This window comes from Astyanax mexicanus, chromosome 6 (assembly GCF_023375975.1).
Source record: "Astyanax mexicanus isolate ESR-SI-001 chromosome 6, AstMex3_surface, whole genome shotgun sequence".
In the NCBI taxonomy this organism is placed as follows: Eukaryota; Metazoa; Chordata; class Actinopteri; order Characiformes; family Acestrorhamphidae; genus Astyanax; species Astyanax mexicanus.
In genome coordinates this window covers 23436310-23457264 of record NC_064413.1, presented here as the reverse complement: position 1 = coordinate 23457264, position 20955 = coordinate 23436310, and the positions used below count along the sequence as shown (strand labels likewise).

At 36.1% G+C, this 20955-nt stretch overlaps 1 protein-coding gene across 3 annotated transcripts in view; it reads left to right on the top strand.

Moving 5' to 3' along the window:
* Window positions 1-20955, top strand: part of LOC103026439 (L3MBTL4, histone methyl-lysine binding protein) — a 162655-nt gene that overhangs the window by 5393 nt on the left and 136307 nt on the right. For all 3 annotated transcript variants that reach the window (XM_049480331.1, XM_022673370.2, XM_049480330.1), the window contains one exon: window positions 15198-15297. The gene's annotated coding sequence lies outside the window, so the exon portion shown is untranslated. The remainder of the gene's footprint in view (window positions 1-15197; window positions 15298-20955) is intronic.

Sequence of the window (20955 nt, the reverse complement as noted above, 5' to 3'; positions counted from 1 at the left end):
TTAGAAACGCCAGCTTACCGTGTTTGGACTAATGTTCCTGGGAATTTTGTATTTTGTACAAAGCCTATTTTGTCTGTCTGTCTTCTAACATGTGAAAACCCAGCTGTGGCAAATCCTGATTCTATTATAAGTGCTCATTGTTGGTGCTGTGTCTCACTTCAGAGCCAGAAGCTCCTTGAAAAGCCCTTCTCTCTTTTGCTGTTTAGAATAGATTGTCTCACCTCCTAATCTAGGCTAGGCTAACCTGGGTTACAGATGTAGCCCAAAGTTGTCGTGTTTTGTATCTTCAATCCAGTGAAAATGGGACATTGTGTTTTTTCTGCATATCTATAGGTTTCTGCAGCATCTGTTTACTCTGTGTGATTCTTAGAACTGTGACACTCAGGTGTCTGATGATGGGGTGACTGGATGTGTTGTGATGATGGTGGTGTGTGTGTGTTTTTAGTAGAAGTGGGTTTTATTACAGTGTAATTATGTTATGATTATTTTCTTTCATAATAATTTTTGTGAGTAACTTGCAGACATGTGAGGGGTAGGTGATATGGAAAAAAATATCTCAGTTAGGGGTGAAAAAACAATATTACAATATTTGAGGGTATTTTCCAATAGTGGTATTCTCAACAATAAGACAAAACACAGAATTATATTTTAATAACTTTAAGGCTATCAAACTGCAAAAGAATAAATGCTAAATCTGGACAAACACCTTTTTGTCTATAGCTTTGGAAAAAATATGAGACCACTTAAAAATGACCAGTTTCTTTGATTTTACCAAATTAAAAACCTCTAAAAAATAATCAAGAGGAAGATGGATGATCAGAAGCCATCAAACCAAGCTGAACTTATTAAAGTTATCCAAAAGCAGTGTGTAAGACTGGTGGAGAACATGCCAAGATGCATGAAAACTGTGATTAAAAGCTAGAGTTATTTCACCAAATATCGATTTCTCTTGAACTCTTAAAACTATGAATATGAACTTGTTTTCTTTGCATTATTTGAGATCTGAAAGTTCTGCATCTTTTTTGTTATTTCAGCTATTTCTCATTTTCTGCAAATAAATGCTCTAAATTACATCATTTTTACTTGGAGTTTGGGAGAAATGTTGTCTAGTTTATAGTATAAAACAAAAATGTTAATTTTACTCAAACATATACCTATAATTAGCAAAATCAAAGGAACTGATTTAGAAACTGAAGTGGTCTCTTAATTTTTTCAGAGCTGTATTTTGTGAACAGTAACTTATTAAGACTAATATGCGTAAAACCTCTCAGCAAATAGCAAGATTAATACAAAATAGACAGAATACTTCTGTTATTATCTATGATATGGATTATTTATTTTTTCTTTTAAAAAATATTTTCTGTGATTTAATATAGCACACCCTAATAACAACATTTATCTGTATATTTTGACCCACTGACACATTGCAGCAGAATAATCATATTTAAACTGCTGTCCAAATACTATCCTATACGTAGTAAAGTGATTTTTTAGAATAATTATGCTCTTTTTAATGGACCACACAGTTCTTTAAAGCGGCATTAAGGCTTCTTTTATACTCCTTTCACACAACAGTAACAATAATCAACATATCTGTTTGAAACAGTCACTGCCCACTTCTGTGTTTTCTTTATGTTGGCAATAGATCCACTAAAAGGCAGTTTAGAGTTAATAATTTTTGTCATAAATAGTCCATTACCTTTACTATCTTTAAGACTCATGCATGCACTGTTGAAGCTCAGATTTAAAATAAAATAATATGTCTGTTCTGTGAAGAGAAAATAAAGGGCTTAATACACAGCCATCTGTCTCACTGGATGCACAGTAGACATCTCAGCAGTAAACTAGATAAAAGTTGAGTTTGAATGAACTTGTTCAGTGATAACACTCTTTCTGAGTTCAATTTGCGCATTAGGAAGGTGGCAAAACAGAGCTTCAGATGTGAACTGTACCTGTCGCTGTGGGTAGCACAGCATCAAAGTGAAGCGGCTCACTGTCATCATACGCACACAGTGCTGTTGCCATTGCGGAGTGGTCTCACTGTGTATCACCTGACAACACAAGATTTTGCTCTATATATAAGTTTTCAGTATGACAGTTATTTTAAACATAACAAAAACATAATATTAGATAAATCTATATATTAGTATTATTTTAACCACCATTGATCATGCCATTGTCTGAATCCAGAATTTCAAGAATGAACTGGATGTTGTTTTTTTGTTTGTTTTTAAAATGTGACATTACTGTTTTGCTGGTGCATTTCTCTAATTTTTTTGCTCAATGTGGCAGATTTTTTTCATGGCTGTGTAAATGTGCCAACGCTTCAATGCAGATCTGTGCCACTTCCATATGTGGTCCTAAATCGAATACATATCCGATCCGTGGACATGCGACAGGAATGTGCTTCTCTTTCATACCCACAACACATCTCTTGGTGCAGCTATAGCTGCAAAAACAGCAAAAGCAAACCGCCTGGTCTTTTTTCACCTCCTTAACCTAATAATTTTCTTCAGACCAGCTGTTTACTCTATACTCCAGCAAAAATGCTCCACATATGAGCTGCTAATGCTTTCATTTTACCTTTATAAAGCTTTATAAAGAGTCGTCTCTCTAATATGATGTTTTTTGTTGTTTGTGAAGAAGGTGACGTTTATACACATATTAATGTGCACATGTGAGGTGTTTCAGGGACAGATTTGTTCACATTGCACACAGATACACATCACTTACATTAGTGAATGTAAACTGGCAAGATCTGAGCAGAATCCGATTTGAGCAAAAAAAAACCTGATTTGAGCAATGTGGCTTGTAATGTGAACGTAGCCTAATTTTTAAAAAGATAAACGGCATGTAGCTAATTTTAGTGTTGTAAATCTATAAGTAGTGTTCTTAAAAGTACATGCTGTTACAAACCAGCTGCTCTCAGCCTGCAGGCACAAGATGCACCTTTTTTGAGAATAAAATAAAATACTCCATAAAATACTCCAGGCCAGTGATGTCATCATGCTCAGATGAGGCTGCATGTATTAAAGCAGACTCTCACTGAGCTGAGGCAAATAGCCTGTAATTAGCCAAGGCTGCTGCAGTCTCTGGTACTGCTTAGATACAATAGTAAACTAATAGAATATGCTCTCCTACAACCTTAAAAGGGGTTCATTGATGTTCTTTAGTAAATATAGTGTTTTTGTATATCGAACATTGTCAATTCTTTGTCAGATACAGAGGGTCTTTAGATGGAGGGGGGAACATTTTGTCTTGTGGTGTCTTTCCAGTATGCCATTGTCAGTATCTATTAGAAGCGTTTCAAGGAAGGTCAACCACTGATCTGACAACAGGGTCCGAACAGAACTTGTTAAGATGCAATTTTTTTTGTGGGACAGTAGGTGGGCTGTGCCTGATGAAATGCAGTCAAGTGAAAAATTAGTACACCCAATGAAAAAACAGTTAATCTCTATAACTAAAAAAACAAAACTGAAGAAACCACTTTAAAACATGAGTTGTAAAACATAATAAACAAAAATAATAGAACACCCCCACATGCATTACTGCTACTAAAGTTTTCTAATTTAAAATTCAAATCAGGTGAAGCACACATGCTCAGATGATTACACAATGAAAAAGTTATGGTTTAGAGCTGCAGCAGGGTCCTGGAGCATAGAACCTATATCAATTCTTTATTGTTTGTGACAAAAAAAACCCAAAACAGAGCAGATGCAGAGATTGACCATGCAACATGGCAACGACCCACAACCCACAAAGGAATGGCTCAAAATAAAGAAATTGATTTCAGGAATGGCCAAGTGAAAGAGGTGATTTTAGCAAGGCTACATGTGCAAGAATATCCTCAAACAGCTGAAGGAATTCTGCATGGAGGAGTGGTAAAACGCTTCCCAGTGGATGTCTGGGAAAAGTTGGTTACAGGAAACGTCTAATTAAGGTTATTTCAGCCAAAGGGGCAAATACCAGCTATTAGGGCATAGGGTGTTTAAACTTTTTCCTTACAACAAATGTACACTTTTTTCACTACAATTTACAACTTATGTTTAAAAACATTTTTTTCCAAAGCCCAAACTGTATGTAGATACAGCTCTGGAAGAAATTACGAAACCAATTTAGTTTCTAAATCAATTTCTCTGTTTTTGCTATTTTATAGGTAAATGTTTCAGTACAATGACATTATTATTTTATTCTATGAACTACAGACAACATTGCTCCCAAATTCCAAATACAAATAGTCATTTAGAGCATTTATTTGCAGAAAATGAGAAATGGCTGAAATAACAAAAAAGATCCAGAGCTTTTAGACCTCAAATAATGCAAAGAAAACAAGTTTATATTATAAAGTTTTAAGATTTCAGAAAGCAATATTTGGTGGAATAACCCTGGTTTTTAATCACAGTTTTCATGCATCTTGGCAGTCTTAGACACTGCTTTTGGATTACTAGGATAACATGCTGCTCCTAGTGCAAAAAATCAATTGGTTTGATGGCTTGTGATCTTCCAGGTTTTCAATTTTTTTTGTTTGTTTTTCAAAACAGAGGTTCTGAACCTTTTTACTGTTAACCCCTTTTTGGGATTTTAAATATTTCTCAGACTAAACAAGTAATAAATAACTCAACTATTTAACTTTCTCAAAAATTGGCCTTGGGAAGTCAAACCAACGGTACAATACAAAGAAATGTACCACCAGAAATGTATCAGTCTCATACATTTAGTAGCATCCCTCTTGCGACCCCCTAGGGACAATGTAAGGACCCCTTTGGGGGTCACAACCCCCAGGTTAAGAACTCCTGCATTAGAACGCAGGTGCATGCTCAGATAGGTTGGTGGCACGAGTGGGAACTATACAATCTAATACTGGTGGTTTTAGTGTGGCTAAAGTTAACTAAACTTAAAAAAAAAGCTTATGTGTACAAATATGATTATTTACTTACTTTGTTGCAGAGTGCCTCACAGCAGAGCACAGTGAGCAGCAGGGGATGTGTTTGTGTCTGTTAATGGTTCTGTTATTGTGGGTTATAGCTTTGTTCAGAATGGCCGAGTGGCTAACAAGCTGCTGGATATGCTGAAAATGCTTGTTTGCTAGTATAAATGGTTGGGAGTTGCATGCTCCTCCATTAATTTGGTAGGTATAGTGTGCTGCTAATTGGCCTGAATAATTTGAGATGTGACTATAGAACTGACTTTAAACATTGTTAATGACTATTCAGATGTCCTTTCTTTATTTTTACTGCTCTAATCGTGATTCATGCACTGCAGTGTATTTTTCCCTGCTGTGGATTTTTTCACTGTCACATGCACTTCTTTTGAACCTTTGTGTTCTAAATAAATCTTTAGTGGGAAATTGAGTCTCTTTTCTGTGGATGTTTCCCTCAAGGCATGAGTGTAGGTTCTTTTGCTGGGGATTCTGTATGATAACATAAATTGAAGTGACAGGAACAGGCTTGTATTCTATATAATGTTTTGTGTGTTTTGTATTATTTCTTTCTTCCCCATTTTACTATACAAGCTGAACCTGTCCTATTATTTTCCTTTTTTCTGAATGTATTTTTAACATGCTGGCTTTTTCTCAAGTCGTTTCTTTTCAAGGATAGTGACACTGCAGTGTGTTACGTCTCAGGTTTGGATGTGCTCGCAGAATGGATGATAGCAAGATGAAGAAAGACCTTTTCATGTTGCAGCATTTCCATTGTTTTCAATTTCAATGGGAGGAAGGCAAATCATAGATTGTGGGGACAGAAATGTTTGTCTGCTAAAATATCAGCTGTGAATGGAGTTCCTGCTCTGAATTCCTCACATAGCCTTTGAGATTTGAGGTGAGAATTGGAGTTTATTTCCTCCTGAGAGGATTTTCTGGAATAAATGGGGATGTATTGTCAAACATTGTTACGGCTTCACTGCATTTAGATTATAAAAACATTTTGTTTTTGGCACAAATTCTTCAAAGCTTTGCAAAATTACTAAATTAGCTTTCTTGTTTATTATTCTTGTTTAGTAATCGGTCACCTATCTGTATAAATACAGTGGTGTGAAGAAGTATTTGCCCTTTGTTTTTTTTGTTTTTTTTAATTTTTCAGATTATCAAACAAATACAATCTGAGAAAATATCAAAAGCACTTAAAAAAAGATTTTATTTATTAAGGAATAACAGTGGTGAACCTTCCCAGGAGTGACCAGTCGACTTGAATTATTTCAAAAGGACATGGACAACTCATCCAAAAGGTCACAAAAGAACCCTGAACAACATCTAAAGAATGTATGTATAGCAATTCTCCAGAGTCATTCCTGACATTTGAAGCTTGTAACTGACATTTAAGTAGTACATTCTTTTCTTTACTTGGATTTTCATTTGGATGTTGACTCTATAGAAAGCTTTAGCTCAGCTAAGCACTTTTTCTGGTGAACAAAATGTGAACAAAAAGTCTTTAGAGCCTAATATAAGCTCCTTATATGGAAATATAATGGTTTTACAATATGTGACATTAGGGCACTGTTTTATACTTTCCTGTCCTTCAGTACTGTATAAATTGAATGGTAGTTGTGATGGTGAAAGCTGTGAAAGCTAGCCAAGTAAATGATGTTTTTTTAATGTAGGGATGCAAAGTTAATTGAAATTATTTATTGACTTTTATGTGCAATTTACAATCACCAATTCCATCAAACAAACTTTGATAATGACACTTAATGTAATGACGTTATCTCCTGTAAAAGAGCATGTTTTTGTTTCTCAGTAGAAAACGTAGTTTGACATGCTTCCATTTCAGTTTTTATGTTGTAAAGTTCATGGCTTAACCTCTGTCTCAGTAAATTACTGGCCAGAGCCATTAAGTGAGAAATCCTGTCTTGCTGAGCTGCTTCAGAACTTTTTTCTGTTTTGAGCAGCTGCAGCCTTTTCTGGATAGAAAGAGCTGAAAGTGTCAGTGTTCCTTTTAAATGGTTCTTGTCCTCTTCTGCCAAATAATTTTACATTACATTACATTTCATTTGGCAGACGCTTTTGTCCAAAGCGACTTACAATAATGAAGTACAAAAGTAATAGGAATTTAGATAACCCATTTTTAGATAGGCCTTAAAGGAGGTCGAAGGGTAATAAAGGGATAGAGAAGTGAAGGAGGGGAAGAAGGAAATGGGGTTAGTAGTAGTTAGTGTGTTAGAGGTGTTAGGAGAGTAAGTGTTCTTTGAAGAGCTCTGTCTTCAGGAGTCTCTTAAAGATAGCGAGAGATTCTCCTGATCTGGTAGTGGAAGGTAGTTTGTTCCACCATTGGGGAACTCTGTATGAGAACAGTCTGGATTGCTTTGTGTGAGTGTTTGGCAAAGCGAGGCGACGTTCATTGGAGGAGCGCAGAGGCCGGGAGGTAGCGTAAGCCTTCAGGAGTGAGTGCAGGTAGGAAGGAGCCTGTTCTGTCATCACCTTGTAGGCGATTGTAAGAGTTTTGAATTTGATGCGAGCATCAACTGGTAGCCAGTGGAGCTCAATGAGCAGCGGGGTGACATGTGCCCGTTTTGGCTGGTTGAAGACCAGACGTGCTGCTGCATTCTGGATCATTTGGAGTGGTTTTACTACGCAGGCCGGGAGGCCAGTTAGCAGGGCATTGCAGTAGTCAAGGCGTGAGATGACGACTGCTTGTACCAGGAGTTGGGTGGCCTGTTGCGTCAGAAACTGTCTAATTTTCCTGATGTTATAAAGCGCGAAGCGGCAGGATCGAGCAACCGAGGCCACATGGTGCGTGAAGGAGAGCTGGTCATCAACCATAACACCCAGGTTCCTAGCAACCTTTGTCGGTGAGAGAGAGAGAGAGTCGATACTTATAGAGAGATTGTGTTGAAAAGATGGTTTTGCTGGTATAACCAGAAGTTCAGTCTTTGAGAGATTTAATTGAAGGTGATGCTCCCTCATCCAAGAGGATATGTCAGAGAGACACGACGATATCCGTGCAGAGATTGAGTTATCTTCAGGTGAGAATGACAGGTATAATCATACATGATATAATCATACATGTCTATGCTCTATTCACTTCACTGAAGCTCTTTCAGTGGTGTTATTTTTGCACTATTCTGATTAATTTCTGTGTGGCAGTCAGATTTTTTTTTTCTGACTAATGTCCTGCTAATTATTGTTCAGGCCAACACCAGACATCAGTGTGCAAGAGACTATAATAGCTCTGTGCTCTGTAATTGATCAGGTACAAAATAACACTTGTAGTCACTTGCCACGGTGTGTAAATATATATATATATATATATACACGTTTCAGTAACCGAAATGCCTTTCTCTTCTACGCTAGTGGTGGTGGTGGTAAATTACACAGCTATGGTTACCTTAGCAACCTTACTGAAGCTGAGTGATTACCTATTGCATTCCAGCTCGGCCATTTCCGTGTCTGCAGTACACTGTTTGTATGCTGTTCTCTATACCTGGCAACTCTGAGTGTGACAATAGGACTGGGGACTGACGGTGCCAGATTCTGAGGCTGCAGCCCAAACATTATCGTCATGTACCACACAATTTAAATAAGAAAATACTGTCTTGAATCTCTGGAAATCTGCTGGAAAAAAAAGCTATTGTGTGCTTAAATTCAGGATGCTTTCTTAAAATCTGATGATGCATCCTGATCAGATATTAAGGTAGTACAGAAAATATAATCCTTAAGGTTCCTTATACTAGTTTAACACATTCAGAAATGTTTAAGGATTTATTTATACGTTTTACAGGATTCTACAGTAAAAATAATATTCCCACAATATTGACATGAGCACTAGGGGTGGGCGATATGGCCCTGAAATAATAATACGATATTTCATGGTATTTTCACGATAACAATATTTTTGGCTATATGACAAAACACTACTGCAACAAGTCCTGAGATACTAAAAAATACAAGAATTTTATCAGATTTGTAACAGAAATCAATGATCCAGAATGTCATGATATTAATAATATATCAATATAATAAATAAATTATACTGGACGATGATAGATGTATAATGTGAAATGAGAACAGTGTAAATTTTTCTTTCGCTAAAAACAGCAAAAAAATTGTACTCTGATATTTAGGGGTGGGTGATACGATATGTCAGGGTGTGATATTGTTTACGATATTCAAAAATGTTGCCGATATTATTGTGTACGATATGATCTGGAACACCCCTAATGAGCACAATTAGCAAAACAGGGCTTGACTTGAGTATGCAGTTCATTATGTGTCATTTGTTTTATACTGTTTCTGACACTGTGGAGATGTAAGAAGCAGTATAAGTACTGTGGATATTTTTACAACCCCCTGTGTCTCTTTCACAGACTTAAAACATTAAGCTAAGTGCATTTCTATAGACACATCACACACACTCATGCATTTTTTTTTTGTTTGTAGTTTTCTACTTTTCTGTATGTGAGAATTTATATTTACGGTCCATACAGGGCAGTGAGAGGGGCAGATTGAGCCCTGAGAATGTTCAAGTGAAATTTGTGTCCAGTCATGCCAAACTTCTTTTAAATAAAGTTAAAGCAGTGGACCTACTGACTTCAGCAGACTACAGTTCAGTGCTCACTGGAAAGCTATGGTTGAATCAACAAGCTAACAAAAACAGCAGAATCTTTTGTTCCCCTTCGAGAACCTCCTCTGTTACAAGAACGTTTAAGATAAATGAACGAGGAGCTTAAACTGACCGTGTGTATATACACTGTAATCGGACATAACATTGAAACTGTTGTAAAAGGAATAACATTGATCTTGTTACAATGGAACCTGTCAAATATTGGATATACACTGCCTGGCCAAGCTTCTGCAATCTCACAACATTTATTTCTGTCTAAATGCATATTTTTTTCCTCAATATCTCAGTATTAACGGGGAAATTTGGACCAGTCTTCTTCAGCATATATTAAACATTCTCAATGGTGTTCAGGTCTGGACTCTGTAGTGGCCAGTCATGTCTCATGCTCCCTGAGACACTCCTTCACCATTTGTTGTTTAACAAATTAAAAGCCACTCACTGCATCAGTTAGGCTTAAGTAACTTGTTGCCAACTGAAACACAATCATTCACCACTGTATCCAGCGGTTTTCACTGCTTTTAGTGATGTAAGTCTTGAATGCAGCAGCTCAGCCATGGAAACCCATTCCATAAAGCTCTATGCTTCTGTTCTTGAGATAATCTTAAGGCCACATGAAGTTTGGAGCTCTGCAGAAAGTTGGTGACCTCACTGATCCTGCTCTGTCATTTTATGATTTGCTCTGGTTCTCAGACACTTTCACTAAGGCTACACAGCTTTTTATTCCCAATTCCTTAAGTTCCTTTCGCGTTTTGTGTGGAAATGCTCTTACTTTCACTATTAAACATATCCTTGAGTTCTAGTGGTGGTTTGCTACAATTTGATTTAATAAAATGTTTAAGTGATCGTTGAGCAAAAGTTTTCGTACGTCCACTTTTTATTTCTCAAAGGTGATGTTTCCCACTTGTCCTTCCACTTTTAAATAATTTGTATGACAGTTCTTAACCCGATTTTTTTGTAGTTTCAGAAATATCCTTAGAGTTTCTTTCTCTGCTTGAAGCTTGCCAATAACTTGACTCTTCTGAATGAGATTAAATTTGAAGCTCTGCAGGAAGTTGGTGACCCCTGCACACTGTGTATCTCACCAATCACTGACCCTGCTCTGTAATTTTATGAGCTGCTGCTGAAGCTGACGCTTCTATTTTGTTACAGTATTACTGACCGTTGGCTGTAGAATATGTTTAGTAGTAGGGATGCACAATTACAACTCTGGAAACAAGAGACCACTTAAAAATTATGAGTTTATTTGATTTTACTAAATTAAAAACATCTGGAATATAATTAAGAGAAGAATATGGATGATCACAAGCCATCAAACCGAGCTGAACTGCTCGAATGTTTGCACTAGCATAAAGTAGCATAAAGTTATCCAAAATCAGTGTGTAAGACTGGTGGAGGAGAACATGCCAAAATGCATGAAAACTAAGGGTCATTCCACCAAATATTGATTTCTAAACTCTTAAAATTTTATGAATATGAATTTGTTTTCTGTAAATAAATGCTCTAAATGACATCATGTTTATTTGGAATTTGGGATAAATGTTATCTGTGGCTTATATAATAAAACAACAATGTTCATTTTACTTAAACATATACCTATAAATAACACAATTATTTTTTTATGCAACATTTCTGTTTTATCCTGTCTGTTAGAAGCCAGATCCATAGGGTGAAAAACACTTTGTCTAAAGAAGAATAGATGTTTTTACTCATAGAGAGCAAGTGCATGACCTATGTTGCTGTAAAAGTAAGGCTCAAATTTCCTTTGCAGTATATATACCACGTGTGTTCATAATAAATGTATACCCCTCAGTTTTATACCTTTACTTGTTGAAGCAATCTGCCAGTTTTTCTCTGTGTATACTGAGAGCGAATGATGTGGGTTCTATCCATCCATGGCTATATAGAAATGTCTCTGTACTAAACACTCTTGCTCTCACATACATGTGTGTATATTTGAAGTGCCAGTCAGCATGGGAGTATAGCTGCTGTCAGTTGCCTTCTTGACCTTTCTTTCTCTAGCATTTGGTGAAGCTGACAATTAGCTCTTGTAAGCTCTTATTGATGTCTGGTATGTGGGCTTCTAGTAACAGGTTTCTCAGTCTGCTGCAAGGCGACTGAGATATATAGCAATATATTAACACTGCTATAGCAAATGATGACACAGTGCATTAGTTCAGCACCACAGTAAAATCATTTACTGCGTAAACAAGCTCACGGAGTCTCTCGCACACGCTTCACTGTGAGTAACGGTGAGCGAGAGAAGGTGCACGGAGGAGAAATTCTGCTGTTAGATGAAGGAAATTGATGGATCAAGACTGGAAATAAGTAATCAGTGTACGGTGAACATTTCAGAGATGTGTCATCCTAATAGTCTGTGCAGGGCTGAGCTATCAGTGAAGAATGGAGATAGGCTGGAATTTATCTTCTGCTCAGCCCACAGTTTGTTTAATAGCCTTGTGTTTTGTCTACTATTATGGAGTCTTTTTTAACACTAATAATTAAGTCAGCAGTGGAGTTATTATGAGATGAGAGTGCTGTGATTAGAAATTGGATGACTTCGGTGGCAGCAAATAAAATATGATTTTATGCTGACCTGTTCAATATTAACAGTTACCTAATTAGACATTGTCAACTTGCATTAAACAATTAGTTTTTTTAATGCCCAGGAGGAAACATTACCATTAAGAGCTGTCCAGTATTCAAATTGTAGTTTCCTTATCATTTATGTTTAAGCATTCTCTCTCTCACTCTCTTTCTTTTTTCTTCACCTGTCAGACCTTTAATTCTTCTCTTCGCTGATGAAACCGAGATTTAGTCAAATGTTAAGCTGAGCTAAAGACGGCGTTGCCATGTGGGTCAGCCAGACGTCTTCCTGTACCAGTTTACACCTTTGTCACCATTGTCTTTTGAAGGTGTAGGAAAGATTACTTACCACACTCTGGCTTCATCTGTATTTTTTCTAAAGGAAAGACATGTATCCTTTTATCAGTCAGTCAGAGTATCTGAGTTTCTGTGTATTTTTCTAGTTATTATGATGAAAGGGTGAATGTGCTGTGTGTAAGTGTGTAAATGCTGCAGTGAGAGTAACAATCTCTTTCAGCACTGTTTTATTACAGAATAAAAGCATCGTAAATTTACCTTTTTACCATTGCTATGTACTATCTGTAAGCTGTTAACCAATTAATTGTTTGCTAAAAATCATCCCCCTCTTTTGCACAATGTGCAAAAAATGAGCACAAGCTTATCTAATGAGATTTCCTCTGGCAGGTTCTATACATAAAAATGCTTAATCTCATTAAATCTTATTAAACTAGTAATTCCGTTAATTAAATAATTTGATTAATATTCCCAGCACCAGTGCTTACATATGATCAGAAAGGCTTACCATACAATAAGTGAGCACGACTTCCATATTTTTTTTAAACTGATCTGAGAAATTATCTTTAAAACCAGAATCTTTTCTAAGCTTGTAAGTTGACTTTCTGTTGAAAAGAATGGTTTTATTTTATTTTGGTTTCATTAATATAAAAGTATGTTTAAAAAAAGTTTTGCTTTTTAGAAGTGCGTTTTTCATTTGTAACTGGTTTTAATTTACATGTTGTTGTTGGTGATGATTATGTTGATTTTGAGAGTTATAGTACTTATAACGTTATATACAAATATACTGATATTGTATGTGTGTGTATATAAATTGTTTTTCCTCAAATACAATCTGTTTAGTGAGTATTAGAAGGAAAAGGCCAATGTTTTTTTTTGTTGTTTTCATGCACAGAAGACATTCAGAATTATTTGGGGAAATCAAAAGATGAATAGTAATAGATCAGAATCCAGCTTTAATTTCCTGTTATTCATCGCCAAGGTGAAATGTGACAGTTTTTAAGTGAGAAGAATTGTAGGAACAGATGGTCTGAAAGTAAATAAAAGAGAATAATATTTAATATGTGTTTTAAATATTTCTAGTGTGCAGTAACTTTTTGAAGCTGGTGACAGCAGCAAAACTGCTCCTCCATCAGAGTTTTACTGAAGTTCTTTCAATTCCTGCTTATTTTAGAGGGTTTTTACTTCAGGAGGTTAAAGGCAAGCTTAATTGGGTTAAGGTCTGATAATTAAATTGACCAGACTTAAACCTTTAACTTTTATCTTCCATGTGTCCTATTTTGTTGTGTTGGCTATGAGTTGCAACTCCTTGCTTTCTTTGCAAATGATTGGATGTGTGTTTTCTGTAAATTCTGTACATTTCTGAAAATGTATATTTATGTAGATACTGGAGTTGGGCATACAGTAAAATAAAAAATAAAAAACATTGAGCTGAAATTGTAAAAAGATGCCGAGTACTGAGTTATGCAAAGGTTTTCATCAGATTTGCCACTTTTTCAAAGACTTTTTCAAGGCACATTTTTATTTTATTTTACTTACCCTCAAAATGCTGAGAGGTGCTTTTTTGTAATATGTGGCAAAATATTTTTGGTTGCCAAATATTCGGTGCGTTTATAATCTGATTTTTTTTTTCTGCTATTAGGAGAAGTGACGGTTGTGGCACATAATAAATTATCAAGCCAAATCACTTTTATTTTCCAGTCACATTAACACGGGTATAAAAATAAGCGTAGTAGTATAAATAAGAAAATAAGAAAAATTATAAACCCTAAACCATCAGGGGGTAGAAAGGGTGCATCTCTGATCATTCATGGCTGATGTACCTTTGAGCAAACAGGGGATTTTTTCTTTTCCAAAGTTGACGTTCAATACCCAAGGATTGTGCAAGAGTCCCGCATGTTTTCTCAACTTTTCAGCTATAAACATCCCTCAGGTCTTTATGTTGGTTTATCCTTTTTAACAACGAAAACACAAGTTTAATCCAGGGCTCAGACTAAGAGTATTTATTCAGAACTATTAATTATTTAAACAATCAATCTACTGACAGGCCAAACAACTGAAACTGGTTTCCATTGTGTGTCTTGACTAGCTTAAACACAAATGCTTATTTACTGTTTTAATATTCTTTATACAGTTTATGTAGCTGTCTTACTTTCTTGTGGACTATAAAATCACATTTTAATATAAACTCATGAGATTTTACTTTAAAATACATCCAGAGAGCATGCAAAATATTCAGAATCAGCATGTGCTTTTGGTAATACGGCATTCCTGATTTAAGCCTCATTTTAAAAGGTGTCTGAAAAGTTTTAAGTTATACTGTGCAAATTCTGTAAGCCTTATTCCTCCTCCAACAGTGCTGCAGGGCCACGTCTGTCCATGCACAGTTCTGTACTACTGAATCATGAAAGCATTCGTTCTGGTGAGAGAAATGAAAGTCAGTCTGCCTGACATTTATTCAGTGCTGGGGATCGTAGTTATTCACAGGAAATGCTAGAGACCAGTGCTTGGGAATTGGGAAGCAGGGGCATGCGGGGGATTTGGCTCTATTAACTCTATTAATCAGGTGCCGGGGGTCAAACACTGCTCTAACAACCCCTCTCTTCTCCTTTAGGTGCTGGTTTCAGTGCAGCACTCCACAAATTACCCACCCTCATCCATCAGACTAAGCAGCAGGATTAAGAGAATGCTCATGTAGGATGTGTTTATTCAGCCTAAGTGTTTGGAATGAGTTAAGAGAGCACTGTTTTCTTTTGATGCCAGGCCTCGGCGTGATTCGGCGAGGGCATAGAATGTGATTGGAATGGAAGCTGGAGGGCTGATTCCCTGATCGGGAGGATTGGGCGAGCGCAAACAACAAGCGGTGAGTCACTTTCAGCTGCTGTTATTATATATTATATATTTGTACAACTCTTCTGTACCCAGCATGACTGCATACATTTTAATACCAGCTAAATGTTTTTTCTATTAGAATCTGTACACTTATGCTGACCTTCCACCAATTTTCGCAGACAAATTTCCAGTGTTAGGATCAAATCGAGTTGCGGTCACATGATCTTGATCGTTCAGTGTTAGGTGGTTAGGATTCAAGGTTTAAGTCAGTTTTTTTTTCATCCTGGTGTTCAGATAAAATTGGTATTAAAAAAAAAACATAGATTTGCGGACACATTGAATTGTTACCAATTGTTAAAATTTTAATTTTCTACAGTTATGTTAATTATCATGATTTTTGACCATGACAGGGTGAATTATTTGGTGAAATGAATATGCAACATGTCTTCAGTCTCTGAAAATAAAGCACTCTAAATGTTGTAATGGCACTGAAGGTTACTTTTAGCAATGGTTATTTCAAGATGATGGGGTAGAAAAAAACAAATATAATTCTTAAACAAGTTATTTAATCGTTTTTAAGAATTATCCAACTTAAGGGGGCAGCACTGCGAACATGGCAACCCCTGTACCTCTCCTACATAATAGAAAGTACAAAAAGCACTTTGAAGTAGAACATCCTCTACAGGTGTGCTGGGGAACCTGTGTACTCATTGATTTCTTAGCCCATTTTTCTGACAGACAAAAAATGTTCTGCATGTATCCTAAATCTTTTTTTACATGCTGCATAAGAAGTGTTATTTTGAATTTGTGCCATATTTATATTTTTCTATATTTATATCTATTGTTTGTTATTTATACTTAATAACTTTTTTTTTCCTTCATATTCACATTTTCTTTTCCATATTCAACTCCCGTGCTACCAGTGTGTTCAGTTACACAACAGCTTCAATGCCATGGACTTATCACCAGATTGTGGTAAAAGTGATGGTGGTAGTTCTCTGTTACTTCTGATCAATCAGTGACAATTTTTTAAAATGCTATAGAATGTACAAAATGTACTTCAAAGTTAACATTATTTACTTTACATATATTTTAATGTCTGTTAATTCAGAATAAATCTTGTTCAGTGTTTGTTTGAATTTAGAACTACTATGCTGCATACACAAACAGTGTGTTATATTGACCCTCCTAACAGATTAGTTTGTTCTTGAAACCTGACAGTAGAATTAGTTTAATGTGAGCTCTGCAGTCACATAACCTGCCTTTACAAAAAATGTTTATTTTATTATAAGGATGCAGCAGTTAGCAGGTGAAAGAGTGGAACTTGAGCACCATTTAAATTGGAAAAGGTAGCATGAATAAGATCATGCCATCTTCATTCTTAGCTGCTTTTTTTTCTTTTTTTTTTGCGCTACAACTGCGCACCCTCTGCGCTTTTAGACTCTTTGTCCCATTTTTCTGCGCTACAACTGTGCACCCTCTCCGCTTTTAGACTCTTTGCCCCGTTTTTCTGCGCTACAACTGTGCATTCTCTCCGCTTTTAGACTCTTTGCCCCGTTTTTCTGCGCTACAACTGTGCACTCTCTCCGCTTTTAGACTCTTTGCCCCGTTTTTCTGCGCTACAACTGTGCACTCTCTCCGCTTTTAGACTCTTTGCCCCGTTTTTCTGTGCTACAACTGTGCACTCTCTCCGCTTTTAGACTCTTTGCCCCGTTTTTCTGTGCTACAACTGCGCACTCTCTCCGCTTTTAGACTATTTGGCTCGATTTTCTGCGCTAAATCTGCGCACCCTCTCCACTTTTAGGCCCGTTTCTGACACCTAGCGTTCAAACTTTGAATCTCACATTATAAAATCCTGCTTAACAGCGGGCCAAAAAACGAAATGGGTCGCAAATGGCCCGCGGGCCGTAGTTTGGACACCCCTGGTCTAGACCTCTTCAAAATCTGCAGAAACATTTAACTAAAAAGTTAACTTTTGCCATAGTTATACAACCTCTTTAACAAAAATGGGAGTCTATTATATCCATTTTTTGTTGTTTTATATTACACTGTTTTTGTCTCTTTTTTTTTTAAGTATTAAACTACCACGGAGCTAAATTTCACAACTGCTTCAGTTTCATCTGCAGTCTCAAAAATACTCAAAATACTAAGGTGGTGGTAGTGGTAACAGTAATCAACAAATGCTCACAGAGCAGATAAGGAGGAGGAGGAGGAGGAGGAAGATTAAAAATAGATGATTATGATAAAGAGCAGGCCTGTCGCAATAACAATAATAGTCATTTTTGGTGGAATTTATGAATTTTTTTTGGAAAAAAAAAAAAAAAAAAAAAAGTTTTCGAAAAGTCATGGAAATTTGGTCTACAAACTTGGTGTTTTGGTTTATCAATGGAGAAAATCTATTTTGAGCTATCAAAATGTGTCAGCATAGAGATATTTCAGTAATTTAGCCCTATACAAAACAGCTCTCAGGATCTGACGCAGATTTATTATTATTTAAAAAAAATTGTCTATTTTATCTAATTAATTTAGACCTACTATAATACATTTTATTTACAGTTTTAGTTGATTTTTGGTTTTATTGTCCATCATCTGCATTGATGTTTTAAAAATCGTATGGTCATGAAAAAATGAACTCTTCTTAAGTCTTAAATTCAATAGGTGTGAAGAATGAAAGACTGCAGCTGTTTGTGGTGTGAAATTTCTCTTTTTTTGCTATGAACCTTACTATTTTACATTTAGGCTTGAAGCTGTTTTTCTCATTTTCCCCCTCTCTTTTGTCAGTGTGCTTGGGCTTGAGTTTAACATAAGTTGTCTCCTTTTGTGCTAGGGGCTGTTATATGGGTCTGGCAGCCAAGCTAGAAAAGTTTTTCCTTTGGGTAAATAAAAATGCATACATTTTATAGTGCAAATGGTTCGTTTTGTGTGTGAGGTAAGGGTTATGCAACTGGCAATATAGAGGATGTTTATAACTGCATATATAGTAGGGGAAGAAATTCCAGATATTTACATAAGCATCCCAATTTACAGTCACTGGGGTCTTAAGGTGTAGAAGTATGAAATATCTCTCTTTGGCATATGAGAGCCTGGGGAGAGCACAGATAACGAACAGTGCAGTGGTGTGTGTCTTTCTGAGCTGAGTAGTCTGAATTTCAGAGATCTGCTGGGATTCTCTTGTCCTCCAAGTCTGCTCATTTATTATTTTTAGTTTTGTAGTAAACACTTCACAGACTAAATAGAAGAAGTGTGTAAGAAGAAACTGAATGTAAGGTCCTCAGAGTGGATCAGCAGATTAAGTGATTGTCAGTGTGACATGAGGATCGCGGGTTCGGATTTAGGATCAGCAGAGAGAGAGAGAGAGATGCAATGCACACAACATTATGGGTGACATACCAGAGTTCAAAAGAGGACAAATTGTTGGTGCACGTCTTGCTGGTGCATCTGTGACCAAGACAGCATGTCTTTGTGATGTATTAAGAGCCACGGTATCCAGGGTAATGTCAGCATATCAACAAGAAGGACCAACCACATCCAACAGGATTAACTGTGGATGCAAGAGGAAGCTGTCTGAAAGGGATGTTCGGGTGCTAACCCGGATTGTATCTAAAAACATTAAAAACCACGGCTGCTCAAATCACGTCAGAATTTAATGTACACCTCAACTCTCCGGTTTCAACCAGAACTATCCGGCGAGACAAAAAAGTATTGTGGTCCAAAACCAGGTGTTTCAGTTTCATTGTCCAACCCCTGTAGGTGCAGGGCTAGTAATAAGGGGGTTTATATGGATGGGTTTTGGCCAATTGTGCTTCCAAATTTAGGAGAAAATGGAAAAAAAAAAATATATATATATATATAAACCATTAAATAGAAAATAAACTTTGTGCTGCTTTTAAATATTTTTTTTTGCTGTATTTTGATTGGAGCACCCATAGTGACAGAAAATAAACTTTGTGCTACTTTTAAATAATTTCCAGTGAAGTTTTTTTTTTTTTTTGCTGTATTTCGATTGGAGCACCCATAGTGAATAAACTTTGTGCTGCTTTAAAAAAAAAATTTTTTTTGCTGCTTTTTGATTGGAGCACCCATAGTAATAACGCACTGCCTTGCCAAAAAAAGGTCACTTACCTTAAAAAATTTGTTGGACCGCCGTTTTTTTGGAACGTATTCGCTGTGGCATTGTTTTGATAAGCTTCTGCAATGTCACAAGATTTATTTCAATCCAGTGTTGCATTAATTGTTCATCTTGCAGCATTGATAATGGTAGAGTCTGACCACTGCACAAAGTCTTCTCCAGCACATCCCAAAGATTCTCAATGAGGTTAAGCTCTGGACTCTGATGTTCTCATGCTCCCTGAAACACTTTTTTTTACAATTCCAGCTTAGTGAATACTGGCATTGTCATCTTGGAATATGTTCGTGCCATCAGGGAAGAAAAAATCCATTGATTGAATAACCTGGTCTATGTTCAGTATATTCAGGTAGTCAGCTGACCTCATTCTTTGAGCACATTCTGTTGCTGAACCAAGACCTGACCAACTGCAGCAACACCAACTCATTTACTTTTTACTATTTTTTTTTTTTTACTATTTTTTTGGTCAGGCAGTGTATACTGATTGAGGAAACCAGTGAGAACTGATAAGAACAGAAGAAAATTGGAATGTACTGCATTAAATCCAGCACCTGTCACTGCTTCATATGTTTAAAAATTATTTTCATTAAAACACACCTTCATATATACAGGCATGGAACAATACATGTATTGTCTTTGGTTGTTTTCCAAAGACCAATTGTAAAAAACAATCCTACACCATCTCAATCAGTGTAACAGCAACATCGCCTGTCATAGCTAATTTCCCGCATTTTATTTAGATTTACTGTGTTTTGCACTTCTTATTAGATGCTTACTGCATCACTGCATTGGCTCTCTGTGTGTGTACTCTGCACACTGACAAAGTTGAGTCTATCAAATGTAGCAAGTAGTCATATCTGTGTCACACCACCATCGATATGTCATGTTTACTCAGTGTGTTAATTTAGAACTATGATCATCAGTTCTCTCTTATGACAGTTACCAGTAATGTAACATGAAACTGTTATATACATGGACATGGTATGTCATGTCAGATCATGACAGCACATGGCTCTCGATATAATCATGATCCTAAACATGTTTTCAGTGTTATATAGCAGTTTAAAAAAAAGAGTTTTCATCATGAAGAAATCTTTTTACTCTGCTAGGCTTGCTTTATCTAAACTCATTTTAGCCTATGATCACTTGCACAAAACATTTTACAGAATTTTTTTTTTTTTGCTACAAAATTTTGTCCAAATAAACAGCTCCCTTGTTAACAGCTTACTTAGGCTTATTGCGTAATTTAATTGGTCCAATAATGATTGCGATAAACAATATTATTGTCATTTTAAACCAATTTATGCCACTGGTGTAATGATAATAGCCTAGTGCAATGCAATTGCACTCCTTTATAAAGCAGTTAACCTTTAGATAATTAAGGATATTCAAACATTGTAATTGAATTGTAATTGTTGTTTTTTTTATTATTCTTAAAATGTTAAATAAAAAGGAAAAAGTCGACTGACTGACAAATTCTCATTAATGTGCTGTCCTGATTAAAGAAACTCAATAGAAAATATATTGAGGTCAGCAAAAATAATGAGGTCATGATAATTTATT